Source organism: Acinonyx jubatus, chromosome D3 (assembly GCF_027475565.1).
Source record: "Acinonyx jubatus isolate Ajub_Pintada_27869175 chromosome D3, VMU_Ajub_asm_v1.0, whole genome shotgun sequence".
NCBI lineage: Eukaryota > Metazoa > Chordata > Mammalia > Carnivora > Felidae > Acinonyx > Acinonyx jubatus.
This window is the reverse complement of record NC_069392.1, coordinates 22,876,901-22,891,241: the sequence shown is the minus strand read 5'-3', so window position 1 is coordinate 22,891,241 and position 14,341 is coordinate 22,876,901. Positions and strand designations below refer to the sequence as shown.

The window sequence follows — 14,341 nt, the reverse complement described above, 5'->3', positions numbered from 1 at the left end:
AAGCCTTTGTGGATAACTTTCAACAAACATGGCAAGGCTGACCCAATGCCAAGATAGCTGCCAGGAAATCTAGCTTTGCTACCAACAGCTGTATGACCCTGGGCAAATCCCCTCATCTCTGGGACTTACTTTTTCCAATTGTCAAACAAGAAATTGTTTCCAATTGTCAACCAGATCAATGGCTTTTCAAGCCCCTTCTTCTTTTCAAACTGTTTAAAACAAAAACATGACTGCCCTGGTTGACATAAGACTGGCGGACCTATAGCCTAGCTCATTCCAGAATGCTCAACTCCCCTCCTTCACCAGGGGCCCTTCAGGCAACCCACAGTTCCAGGGACAAGAGTTTCGGCCTATCAAATGACAGATAAACTCCCTCCCACATCTCACGTTTTGTGATTCTCTGCTAAATGAGAAATCCATTTTTTCACCAATGAGTGTTCTTCCAGGCTATCAAACTAGAGGAAATGAAGCATGATCATTCTCAGAGCATGACAGAAGACGTTTCCAAGGGACAAGAGAAAACAAATGCAGAATGCAGCATGGACAGTAAACCTTATTAGGTCTTCAGTAAGAAGGAAAACAGTAACAAGCCAAACAATTCCCCAAATGGCCCGCCAATGGCCAGGGAAAGGACTTTTCTAGTCTCAGAGCAGTGATTCGTTCCAGAACAACCTATGCTCTGTAATCGAAAGGCATGAAGTTGGCGGCAGTAGCACAGTCTGCTACGCATGGTGGGCACTCAGTGAATTAACAAGGGAGACCATCAGTACCGTGAGATGAGCCAGAGAAGCAGCTTTAGGAAAGGGAAAGGGGAAGGAGATATTTGGCAAGGTCTGATCCAGCCACCAAGACTCATCTCTGAATTCAAGGATATTTGAGCAGGGGAAAAATGATCCCTGAAAGTCTGTGTTGGTGGCTTCCAACTTTAGTGCTGTTTAAAATTGTCACCGTTGGGGTGCCTGGGTGGCTTAGTTGATTGAGCGTCCGGCTTTGGCTCAGGTCATGATCTCACACTTTGTGAGTTTGAGCCCTGGATCAGGCTCTGTGCTGACGGCTCAGAGCCTGCAGCCTGCTCGGGATTCTGGGTCTCCCTCTCTCTCTGCCCCTCCCCAACTCACAGTCTGTCTCTCTCTCTCAAAAATAAACAAACAGGTCACTGTTAAACCCTTGCCTGATGAACAGCTGTTCAGAAGCCTGTTCTAGGCACATGTTAGCTCAAGGACTGTCAAGACTAAGCTAGGAAGAATGAATAAGAGGAGTTAGGGTGGTGCTGTTTCTTCTTCATTTAGAACAGAAAAGCCAAACTTAATCATCCCACACGTTTGGCTGTTTCAGTTCTGTCTCAAAGCCACAGGTTGATTCATTCACAAATATTCCCCTACTCTGTGCCACGCTCTGGATTATGTGCCCGTCCCATGAAGCCTAGAGTTTATAATAAGAGATAATGATTCTACTCACCACCCAGCAATCACTCATCACTGTTCACTTATCTGACTGGCCCTCGTAAAAGGAAAAAGGTCCTGGGGCACCTGCGTGGCTCAGTCGGTTGAGTGTCCGACTTTGGCTCAGGTCATGATCTCATGGTTCATGAGTTGGAGCCCCACATGGGGCTCCATGCTGGTGGTGTGGAGCCCGCTTGGGATTCTCTCTCTTTCCCTCTTTCTCTGCCCCTTCCCTGTGTGCACTTTCTCTCTCTCTCCCTCTCAAGAATAAACAAAGTAAAAAAAAAAAAAGGAAAAGGTCCTCACAGGTAAGTCCTAAAGTTCACTTTATATACAGGGAAATAGGTAAGGCCAACTTGAAGATTAAAAGGTGAATCAGCAGTAGAGAAACCAGATTTCAGACTTTCTCTCTGAGACAATGTAGTCGCCAAACTCAGACAGACAGGCTCTTTCAAGTCGGTTCAAGAATTGTGAGAAAATAAGCTGTGTTCGTCTTTAGGCTTGGCATGAAATTCAGAACAAAGGTGGCAGTGCTAGTCGTAATGGCAAACAGATGAGCACCATGGGCCAGACACTGTGTAAAGAGCTTCGCATTTAATCCTCACAATAATCTGTGGAGAAGGTACTGATAATATCACAAGTTTCCAGATGAGGAAACTGAAGCCCAGAGAGATCAAGGCATTTGTCTGGAGTCACACGGCTAGAAAACGGTAGCACTGACCCTCTCTATCCCTGCCTCATAATAGGTCCCACAGGTCCCATTCTGTCCAGCAAGGCAACTTCTCCTGTCTGAATGAAGCCCTGGTAGAAACACACACACTCCAAGCTAAAGGATACGTGAAATATGTTGCCACACATCCCTGCAGAGTCCCTCGAATGTTGAATTACAGGTTATTTCAGGGCCAGCCCATCCAGCTTGGACAACACGAATGTCAAGTTTGGTAACGTGCCTAGTGAAAGCCTGTCTGGATGAGCGTGCTGAGTTATGGGCCTCCTGGGATTGGAATGAAAAGTGACTAGCCAAAATCAATCTCCTGAGACCCACTAGCAATTAAAACCTCAAAATGAAAAGGAAGTAAGGCAGGCACATGCCATGTTCTTATGTTAGCACTGGGTCTCTAGAACCTATTTCTAGAATTGCATGCCAGTTTTCAACTATCTACAGACAGTAATGTTTGGAAAGATCTGCTATCAAGAAAAAGAGGCCAAAGACTATAAAACAAGGTGCCTTGAGATCTCAGCTTTCCCATCTATACAATGGGAATACTTTCTGAAGATCTGTCAAGTGTTGGAGGCATCCATTCAGCATGTGTAACAGTGTGGGGCACTGTCAGCTCTGAGATGGGATTGTGCCCCACATAGGAGCATGCACACAGCAGACAAAGGACAGTTTTCCCTCTGGGATCTTACAGATGCAGAGGTCAGGTAAAGGACTGCGGGTGAACGGCAGAGCAATCATGCGTTCCAGATGAGTGCCACCATTGCTCAGACGAGGAGGTTTCTGTGAATGAGAGAACATCCAGGGACGCCCTCTTAGAGGAACAAGGGCTTGCCTGGATAGGAAAAGATGATCACATTTGTAAAAGGAGGGCTGAGGGTGACCTGGAAAAGACCCACAAGATGCTAAACCGCTGAGGCTAAACCGCCAGCAACACTGACTAGGGTGCAGGCTCTGTGCTAAGTGGTTTATAGCCCCTCTCTCATTTAATTCTCAAGGTAACCAACCCATTTATAAGTGAGGAATTGAAGATGCTGAGAGAGGAGTGACTTATCCAAGGCCAAAGCCAGCCTGCGTGTTCAGGAGTTTGTGAGAAGCCCTGCCTGGCTGAAGGCAAGGACTTGGGAAAGAAAGGAGTAGATGAGGTGAGGCAAAGAAGGATGAGATTCACAGACGGTCTTGGATGCCAGAGCATGTTAGATCCTGCAGGCAGAAGATGCAGTGATCCTGTCAAAGGACAAGTCTCATGCTGACAAGCATTTGACACTGCTGATCACTCCCTCTTCCTTGAAACACTTTCTTCCCCTGGATTCTAGGATGCTGTGCTCTCCGCCTTCCCCTCTATCCCACTGCCTGCTCCTTCTCAGTCTCCTTTGTGGGTTCTTCCTCATCTCCCTCTTCTTCAATGCTGGAGGGCCCTAGGCCTGGTACCTCTTCCCTTCCCCACCAATGTTATCTGGCTTCTTTGGTAAGCTCACCCAGTGTCAAGGCTTTAAGTATCATCTACATGCTGACACCCACAAGTTTACATCCCTAAACCCAACCTCTCCCGTGAACTCCCAGCACAGATACCCAAATTGCCTAATCGACATCTGAACTTGAATGTCGATATAGCTAACAGGCAGCTCAAACTTAACAACTGACCTCAAGCTAAAAACCTCAGTTGCCCTTGACAACACACACTCTCCCTCACATTCCACATCTAATCTATCAGCAAATCCTACTGGGTCTACCTTCAAAATGAATCCAGAATCCATAAAGCGGATTCACTACCATCACTACCACCAGGCCCCAACCTACCATCACTCTTCATTGGGATTGCTACCAAAGCTGTTTCCACACTGCTTCCAACAACTCACTTCAGCAACAAGCAGAATGATCCCATTATTGTCTAAGGCAGAAAGTGCCACTCTTCTGTTCAAAATCGTCCAACGGTTCCCTGCTTCACTCAGAGTAAATCTCTACCATGAGAGATTTTGAGGCCAAAATCTCTACCATGGCCTCATGGACTATAAGGCCAGTATGAGATACATCCCTTCTGTCTCATACCACCCATTACTCCTTTCAACTCTTTTCCCAGTGTTTTCCCCATCATTCTCTCAATTCCAGCCACATGCGCCTCTTTGCTGATCCTTGAACACAATAGGAGTGTTTCTATCTCAGGGCCTTTGCACGTGCTGTGATGGTCACTTTGCCACAGAGGCTTTCTTCAGATAGTGTCATGGCTCAGTCCCTCACCTCTTTCAAATCTCACTCAAATGTCACCTTCTCTGACCACTTTATTTAAAATTGTACACATCCCTGGGGCACCTGGGTGGCTCAGTCGGTTAAGCATCCAACTCTTGGTTTCAGCTCAGGTCATGACCTCACGGTTCATGAGATCTAGCCCTGTGTTGCGCTCTGCACTGATAGCGTCCCTTACCCTCTCTCTCTCTCTCAAAATAAATAAACTTCAAAAAAAATTGTATACATCCCCAACCAATTCCCCAACTCCCTCTTTCTTTCCTCCTTTTGTATTTCTTCAAGGTACTTAGCACCAACATACTATAAAATTTATTTATTAAAAATTTTTTTTAAGTTTATTTATTTATTTTTGAGAGAGAGAGAGATAGAGAGAGAGAGCACAAGCAGAAGAGGGGCAGAGAGAGAGGGAGACACAGAATCCAAAGCAGGCTGCAGGCTCTGAGCTACCAGCACAGAGCCGGATGTAGGGCTCGAACCCACAAGCCGTCAGATCATGACCTGAGCTGAAGTCAGTCGTTTAACCGACTGAGCCACCCAGGAGCCCCTATAAAATGTATTTATATTGTCTATTTTTTTTCCCCTCCATAATGTGCTTCATGAAGACAAAGATTTTGTCCATTTTATTCACTACTGTGAAGCTCCTAGACTGTTATCTGGCAAACAGCAGATGCTCAATAAATGTCTGAACGATTAGTGCTCAACTCTCCACTCCGGGAAATTTCAAGTTTTGTAAACCAACCTCAGCTAGAGACCAGCTTCCCCTGTTCCATTTACAGGGTGTGCCAACATCAGAAATGTGTCTTCTCTGGCTGTCAAGCTATTTTGACAAAACTGAAGTTGAAAATGTCAGACCCTGTAGCCCATTTTACAGCCAATCAATGGAAGACAAGTAAATAAAGAAAAGAGAGAAGAAAGGGCAAAGGGGGGAGAAGATCAGGTGGCAACACCTCCAGCAGGAGAAAGGTCCAGGCCATTTCCCTCAGTGAGGCCAGATCGCCATGCCCTGCTCCCATGGGCATCGGCTCAGAGACAGGGCTGCAGGAGGTGGGGATGAACTGCTGGGGGCAGGGTGCACAGCTATGAAGTGAGCACAGGCAGGCCCTTCCCTCTGCCTGTAACCCTTTAGGCCCACAGGCCTTCTGTGTCCTTTGTCAAGCTCTTCACTGCCTTTGCCCTTGCTGAGCCTTCTGCCTGGATTATCCTTTCCAGCTTCTAGAGTGGCTGCTCCAACTTATCCTTCAAATATCGGCTTAGATGACATCACTTCAAAGACATGGTCCTGAGCTCACTAAGGAGGTATTTTCCCGTCCTCACCCTCACCCCTGTTCCTAGTCACAGATTTGCTGAGCACCTCCCTCCCATGTACTGTAAACAGGTCTACATGCTAGGGATGCAGCAGTGAATAAGTCAGATAAAAATCCTTCCCTTCATGGAGCACGCATTCCAATAGTAGACAGGGCCCACAAGTACCAAATAAGTACAAAATATACTATCTCTGAGAGTGATAAATGCTATGGAGAAAAAGAAAGTAGGGAAGGAGGATACAGGGTGTGGGGGAAGAGAGGAAAAGATGTTGAAATTTAACCAGGTGGCCGCCTTGAGAAGGTGACAGGTGACACTGTCTGGGGAAAGAGCCTTCCAGGACTAAGAAGTGAGAAGTGGGGATGTTTGAAGAACAGCAGGGAGGCTGAGTAAGTGGTTATGAGGTCAGAGAATGGAGGGGGCCTTCCAGGTCAAGGTAAGAACTCTGGCTTTCACTGAGTGAGGTGGGAGCAGCTAGAGGGTTTTGAGCAGGAGTTCTGAGATCGGACTTACATTTCAACAGGGGCTGGCTGCTCTGCCTGCTTCCCTCACGGCTTATCAGTTTTTCTAATTATTACACTTGTTTTCTATTTCCTCTTTGCCTCCCCCCCAACCCCACCCCATTCAAATCCAGTAAGCAACCCAAGCACAGAAATTGACTTGTTTACCTATCATCAATCACACTTAGCCCAGTGCCAGGCACACCGCAGGGCTCAATAAATACTGAATGAATAAACGCCAAATGTGTGATGGCTCTGTCCTAAGTGTCTCAACATCCAGCCCCTCAGCCCTTAGAGATCAGAGAATGAAGACCACAGGAGCAGACTCACCAGCTAATGAAATTTTGTCATTCCGTTCTCAATATGCTTAAGGCCCTAAAAGCAATTTGGTGTGGCAAAGAGTATGTGTCACCCAAGTCTATTTCTCTAAAGAGCTCTGCTTTGACGAATGTTTTTAGTACTGAAAGTGAACAATGCGGGACTGGTGTTAAACCTTGGAGACCTGACTTCCAAATCTACCATCATCCAGCTCAAGTCCACAGAGGAGATGGTAAATCTGGGAGAGCAGTCACTAAGGCAGGCATCCTGGCTGCTGATGAACTGTGGGCATTCTGGAGTCAACCAGCCATACTCTTACCTTAACTGGAAGGGGGTCTCCCAACTTCGGGGAAACCCTCTTAATGGAGTCAGGGATCAAGCCCAAGACTAAAGACCCGAAAAGGATGAGACTTGGGAATCTAAAACCACAGCCAAGGTCAGCTCCACTAAATAACAGGGGAGACAATCCAAGAACAAGGGGTTGGGATAGGAAAGGTGGCTACAGCAGGTGTGACAGGGGCCCTCCAGGGCGTCTACACAACTTAAGAAGCACAAGCATACCACCGCTGTAAACGATAATTGCAATGTCACATACCTGAGGGATTTGTGAGGCTAAAACGGGTCAATACATACAAAGCCTCCAGCAGTGCCCAGCTCACCAAGCGCTTGATGAATGTAGCCACTCTTCCTACTACCTAGAGAGAGTGGTTACCACCAGCACCTCCTTGCCGCTCCCCAACCCCAGGTCTCTGGAGGCCCTGAAGCACTCTGGTGGTTGGCTGGGTGGTAGCAACAGCAGCCCAAGAGGAGTTATCCTATCACTCGTCAGATTTCTCCCTATTCCCCTGGAGTGATATCAGGATGGACAGGAGATCATCTGGAAAGTGCTTTGAATTCTTTAGGAATCAAGGAATCCTGACAATTCAAGGCAACATTCATTCATTTACTGAACACTTACTGAGCACCTACTATATGCCAGACATTTCACTAAGTGCTAGACACACACACACACAGTTAAGACAAGTTCTCCCCAGGGATTAAGAGCTGTTTACTTAGAAGACAGCCAAGTGAACAGACAATGACAACCCATCGTGATCAGTGACACAGGACACGGTGGAAGTTCAGGCCTGCGAGGTGGGGGAGATGATTAGATAGGAAGCTCCAAGTAGTGGTCCAGCAAAGAAAGAACCATGTGTGTGACAGGGAATGGTGTTCAGGCAATGAGGACAGCACAAAACAGAGACAGAGGTAAAAAGAGTTGGAGGCTGCAGAAGTGGCAAGCAGCTGAATTTGACTGGAGCTTGGGAAGAGATGAAGTGAGGAGTAGGACAGATAAGGCAGGAGAGCTAGGCTGGAGTCAGCCCAAAAGGCCTTGAAGGCCACGATAAGGAATGTGAGTTTTAGCCTGAGGGCAATGAGGAGCCACTGATGGATAATCAAGCAGGATTATTTTTTTAAGGATTTCCCAACTGCTCAAGTGATATTTTCTCTCCGGTGTTATTTGCTTCTCTCTGTGTGAAGAGAAAAAAAACAACACAAAAACCATTTCTGGGCTGTGATCACTTATCAGTGACCTGTCTTAAGCAGCAAAAAAAAAGACTGTTCAGAAAAAGAAACATCTACATGACGTTGATGTCCTCTCAGCTTTCATAATTACACAAACGTGCAAAACCCACACCCGAGCCATGCTTGCTCACTGTCAGCACATCAGACTCTGGTGCCAGCCGTGAGGGTTTTCTGGGAAGTGAGCAGTTAAGACAGCAACAGTTTCAGAGGATGACCAGAAAAAGTTGAGAGGCCAGAGCCAGTAGGGCCAATAGACTAAACTTGTCCTGAAACTTTTAGGAAGTGAAACAAGAAGGGTAGTAGTAGTCCTGTGTATACAAAGGTCTCCGCAAGAGGAAGTAACACCCCACAAAGCAGGGTTGACAGCCTTCCTCAGACACAGGCCCCCAGTAGGCACCAACTGCCTAGAGTCAAAGCATCCAACCACAGTAACAGTCTCTACACAAATTTCCTTATCTAATACACACACACACAGGAGACTACTGGGGGTTGGGGGAGAGGAGATGGGGAGAAGGTGATGGTCACTATCATTTTAGAGCTGAAGTAAAGGAGGCCTAGCCCAAGTAAGTTGTCCCAGTCATATTACCAGGAAGCTGCTGAACTGGGGTCGGAACTCAGAGTTGACTGATGGGGAGTCAGGCAGTGCTTTTTCCATTACACCTCTGAGCCCTTCCAGTTGCCCAGGGTGAAGCCTCTGCTCAACCCATACTCAACAACCTCTGAGGGATCTGATTCTTTGAGAACTATTGAAGCTTTTCTCCATGACAATTTTTAAGAGGTTGGAGGAGGCTGGTGGGCTCAACTCAGGACAGGGAGCCAGATGCTCTGAGCTCTGCTCATGTTCCCACCATCTGGGACAAGCAGCTTCATCTCAAATCCTCCCTTGGAAGGATGGGGATAAGGTGACAATATTAAGTTTCTGTGAATTCAATGGAACTAGGAGAACAGATCATAGAGTTAAAAAAAAAAAAAAAAGGTACTACAGTAATTATATCACAGCTTTCTCCAGAAGCATGCGGAAACCTTCACGGGTTCACTAAGGCTTGTAACACCCAGCAGTGGATAGGAAGGCAGCAGGTCCTTCTTGTGCTGCTGTCAGGGAAACTGAGGCAGAAATGAAGTGAATGCCTGCAAAGGAACAAGGCTCAGACTCACAGAGTCTAGTCCTCCGGCCATTAAATGACCTCACCATCTTCCAGGCAAATGTGCTCTCCCCAGCCAAGAAGCCAAGGGGACTGCACTTTTCTCAGAGAGACAGAGACCCTTCCCTTGAGAATGTTCTTCAAGAACCCAGGGCCAAAAGATCCCCCTAGGTGTCACATGCTTCCTTTCTTTATTCCAAAAGGAATGCAGCTCAACCACTCTTAACAGTGGGTCTGAATATTCCCAAATTAGCTTCATGGATGGCCTGTTTTGTGTCTCACAGTTCTCAATAGTCAGGAAAAACTTCCATTTCTGTCCCGAGTGGTAATCACTTACAGCAACAGCCTGCAGGATTGTTTCACCCTAAATATGTGAATCAAATGCCCCTTATGAAGATTAGATGCAAAGTATTAAGACTACACTTTACCTGGCTGTGAATAAACAGAATGACAGCTAATGATACTAAATAGCCCCTACACCCCAACCTTGCTCCAGCCTCTTTGGTCTCTGCACTTTGCAGGTCCCTGAAAGCCCTGGGTAAGAACCCTGACTCTGCCTATACTACAGGATTGACCTTACCATAGGTGATTCAACCTCACTGTGCCTCAGTTTCCTTGTGGAGAAAATGGGGATATCAACAACAGTTACCTCACGCGGGTTGTTGTTAAGTTTACACGTATTGTATGCAAAGTGCTTAGCACAGTGTCTGGTCCGCAGTAGGAGCTCAATAACCAGTAGCTGGCATTTCGTCAGTATTTTTAACATGATTACAGGTGTCCCCAGATAACCTGTCCACGAAGCGCCAAGGGACAGATCAAGCCCAAGCCTACCGCGGGGCAGGCGGCGCAGGGCCGGTTCTTGATTTTTTTTTTTTTTTTTTTTGAACCTTGGCAAAGAGATAAGGCCCTGAACGACAGGGAGGCCTCAGAATGTGAAGGGGGAAACCAGGACCCGAAGAGGAGTTTCCCGTCTGGTCAGAGGCGGGCTCCCAGGGGCCTAAGTCTAGGAGTCTCTCCGGAGGACGCCCCAGGAGGGGCTGCGGGCTGGGGCGGCGGGGATTCAAGCCGGCGGCCAAGTGGGCGCGAATGAATGAACCCGCAGTCCTTCTGCCTCGTCGGAGGTTGGGAAGCCACTCTCGCCCATCTAGCGCCCCGTCCTCTCCGTGACCTCTGACCCTACAAACCCCCTCATCTCAGACCACCGCCTCCCCACTCCTGCCCCGCCGGACTCCCTTCTTCCTCACCCGAAGGTCCGAACGGCTCCCGGCGCCACGGCGCGGCTCGGATCGCCAGCAAAATGTCCGCGGCCTCGTCCTCCCTCTCCCCCGGTGCGTCCGTGCCGCCGGCCGCTCGGAGCCCCACGGCTGTCACCTGCCGGGCGGAAGTGAGCTGCCCGCGCGCGGGCACTTCCGGTGGACGCACGGCTTCGGGGCGGGGTCAAGGGTGCAACCCCGGCGGGGGTGGTGCCCGAGGGGCGGGGCCGGGGGGGCGGGGGCAAACGGAATTAACCCCTCCCCAGCAGCGGCGCTGCTTCGCTGCCGCCTCTGGTGGCGCGCTGAAAAGGAGCCAGCTAATCGCTAAGTAGCTTAAGGTGATGGAAACGGAGAAGGTCGTACAGACAGACTTTAAGGGCCATCTTTCTTTTGTGTTACAGACGGGAAAACTGAGGCTCTCAGAAAGGCAAAGTTTTGCTCAAGATCACTTACCTTATGAATGGAAGAGTCAAAACCAGAGCTGTAATTCTCCATGTACCTCCAAGGAACTTCTATCCAAGAGGAACTTCATAATACCCGTTTTCCCTTTTGCTGGGTCTGCCAGGACATCAATTCCTATAATCATCTCACTCTGATACTTTCTCCTCCTTATAGATAATTTTTTATCATACCCCCTTAAAACAGTATTTCGTGTCTGCTCTTTAAAAATGTTTTACTGGCAATGAGTTTAACTAGGACAAGCTCGTATTCTGACTCTTACGGTATTTTCTTTTTGCCATGATAGTGATTTGATTAGTTTGATTTGGGCACACTTGTAATCGGGTATGAGTGTCACCTCTGTCAAAGATGTTTCAGCAAAGATAATAAAGGTTTCTAAAATAAACTTCAGGTTGAGAAAAGAACACTTATTTTTTTTAAGTTGCTTATTAGTACATTATGAGACTGTTAAAACAGTCATGCTGGAGTGCCTGGGTGGCTCAATGGGTTAAGTGTCCTCCGACATCAGCTAGGGTTCTGATCCCTGCTTGGGATTCTCTCCCTCTCTCCCTCTCTCTCTCTCTCTCTACCCCTTCCATGCTCGCTCGCTCTCAAATATAAATAAACTTATAACATAAGTAAATAAAATAAAACAGTTATGCTGAAACACTAGTCAGTTAATATGATTTAGACGTCTAAAGTAACATTTCCCATTTCTTGTATGTAAAAGGTGACTTTACTGCTTCCTCAGTTCATTAAAGGAAAAGTAAAGAACATCTTGTTTTTGTGTGTGGGGGGGGGGAAGTATTTCAATTATGAACTATAAATATATATAACTGCTAAGTGTTATTTCTAATGTTTTAAACCACTCAGGTTAGCTAAAGATTATTTGTGTTGTTTTTGAGTACTTGCATAGGTTTTTTTTTTTTTAATGTAATTACAAATTTGGTGAGCACTTCGTATTGTAAGGCACTATCTTTACATGCATTACAGCATTAAACAAGTGACTTTGGTTTCACACTCTTTCTGACATTATTCACCTAAGTGTTAGAAAACATTGCTTTTAGATACATCACTAATATATTACCAAGTTATAAACCACATGCATGTATTTAACCAGAAGATAAGAAGAGGAATAAGTTTCATCCTCTAAATTGTATCAGTAACAGGTTTGCATTTGAAAGATGTGTTAATTCAACTCCAGGGGAAGAATGAAGTCAAACGTTAACCTAATGAAAAATTTTTGCTAGTGAAAATATGAAAATCTGGACAATGGCAAAGTTTGTTTGCTTTGCCTTTACTTAAATTTTCACATGCTTAAATATTAGATATTAAAAAGCCAAACGATTATGGGTTCCTCTATACCTCAGCTGACATGAACTTTCTTAAGGTATGTTCAACCTTTGTTTTGCTACCTTTGTGGCATGTAGCCTGATTAACAAGGTGATAGTAAAAGATATATTTAAAAAAATTGTTTTTAATGTTTGGTTATTTTTGAGAGAGAGAGCAGGGGAGGGCAGAGAGGTGGGAGACAGAGGATCCAAAACATGCTCCATGCTGACAGCAGAAAGCCCGATGCCCGGCTGGAACTCACAAACTGTGAGATCATGACCTGAGGCCAAGTGAGACGCTTAACCTACTGAGCCACCCAGGCACTCCAAAGATACTTTTTTTTTTTTTTTAAAGATTTTATTTAAGTAATCTCTACACCCAATGTGGGGCTCGAACTTACAACCCCAAGATCAAGAGTCGTGCGTTCCACCGACTGAGCCAGCCAGGTGCCCCAAAGATACATTTGAGTCTCTGCTTTGCTAACCCAAGCTGTTCAGTTACCTGAAGCTTTTGTCAAGACCAGAGAGAAGTACATGGCATATGTGTGTAGTTTGCTTCTATTGGATTTGATTGGTCTGTTTGTAAATTGAATCATTACTTAAGAATTCCAGTAGATAATAAAGTGTGATTGAATATGATAGTTTCTAATATTCCCTTAGATGTACCTAATTTACCAAAGGAAAAATCAATTTACCTGACGCTCTTCTAAGGAATTATGATACTGAAGGTGCGAAGGTGGTTATTTTCTTAGTCTCTTTCAAAACACCGGTACTTTTATTTGTAATGATTACTGGGAAGAGTGAAATGTCTCTTTTATCTATGAACTTGAAGCATACCTGGAATTTACCAGTGCACGTGCCCATTTTAGAATTTTGTTTCTTAAAATAATCCACTAATGTTTTGAACATTTTCATCATTTGGTTTCTCTTTCTTCTAAAGAATAATTAAATCTTAATTTGGCATTGGATCCTTTTGGGCTGAAATCTGCATGGGGCCAATAGCAATATAAATAGTTCTTTAATGCTTTCCCCGCCCCTTTACCAACACTTAGCAAAACAGAAAACTCTTATGACACATCTTGTCAGAAAATAACGGCCTGCCCTGTGGCTAAATATCTTCTGCTCTTTAATCATTTAAAAAGGTGGTTGGGCATGTAGGTTTCTTTGTACATAATCTACCTGTTAAGAAAGATAATCCTTGTTAGCACTTTATGCTTATGGTAGTTCTGGATATTTTTGTTACTTATGGAGAAATAATGGCAGCTCTCTTGGGTTCTGCTGAGAAGTAGAATAGGAGCTATTATTTTTTTGAAGGACAAACAGATCACAGGAGATTCTAAGAAAATCTGGAGAAAGCAGTACATATTTGCCATCATTAAATATTTATTTGTATTTATGGAAAGTGTGTTTTGGTTTTTAAACGTGTATTTTGCTTCATTTTTTTTTTTCACCTTGGCAGTGGAGAGTTTTATTTTCAAAGAATGAAAAATGTTTGGGTTAGGGGCACTTGGCTGGCTCAGTCAGTAGAGCATGCAATTTTTGATCTCGGGTCATGAATTCAAGTCCCACATGGGGTGTAGAGCTACTTAAATAAATAAAACTGTAAAAAATTTTTGGGCTGGGTGCCTGGGTGGCTCAGTCGGTTAAGCTTCCCACTTCGGCTCAGGTCACAATCTCAGCTCGTGGATTCGAGCCCTGCATCAGGCTCTGTGCTGACAGCTCAGAGGCTGGAGCCTGCTTCGGATTCTGTGTCTCCCTTTCTTTCTCTGCCCCTCCCCATTTGTGTGCACGCGCACATTCTCTCTTTTTCTAAAATAAATATTTAAAAAAATGTTTGGGTTATATGCAGTAAGTAGGCTGTTCATGCACTGATGACTTACTTTTAACCTGTCCCTTGGCTAGAAGCAACAAAGCTATAGATATTTGCCTGATTTTTTAGGAAACTGGTATTTTTCGTACCTCATGAACTATTAGTGGACCTGTGGTCATACTTAATAAACTTATATTTACCTCATACTTTCATTGCAAATAAAGTTTGAGCTCCATGCCCCTTTCCCTTCCTATTTTAGTCAGTGACAAAATAAGTA

At 45.4% G+C, this 14,341-nt stretch overlaps 1 protein-coding gene across 5 annotated transcripts in view; it reads right to left on the bottom strand.

Moving 5' to 3' along the window:
- The window catches only part of AP1B1 (adaptor related protein complex 1 subunit beta 1), an 85,556-nt gene that overhangs the window by 45,046 nt on the left and 26,169 nt on the right, over positions 1-14,341 (bottom strand). For 2 of the 5 annotated variants that reach the window (XM_015083642.3, XM_015083644.3), the window contains exon 1: positions 10,477-10,636. The exons of 1 other annotated variant lie outside the window; for it this stretch is intronic. The gene's annotated coding sequence lies outside the window, so the exon portion shown is untranslated. Of the gene's footprint in view, positions 1-2,852; positions 2,944-10,476; positions 10,637-14,341 lie in introns of those variants that run through there. 2 more of the 5 variants (XM_053206107.1, XM_053206109.1) reach the window with 2 other exon arrangements.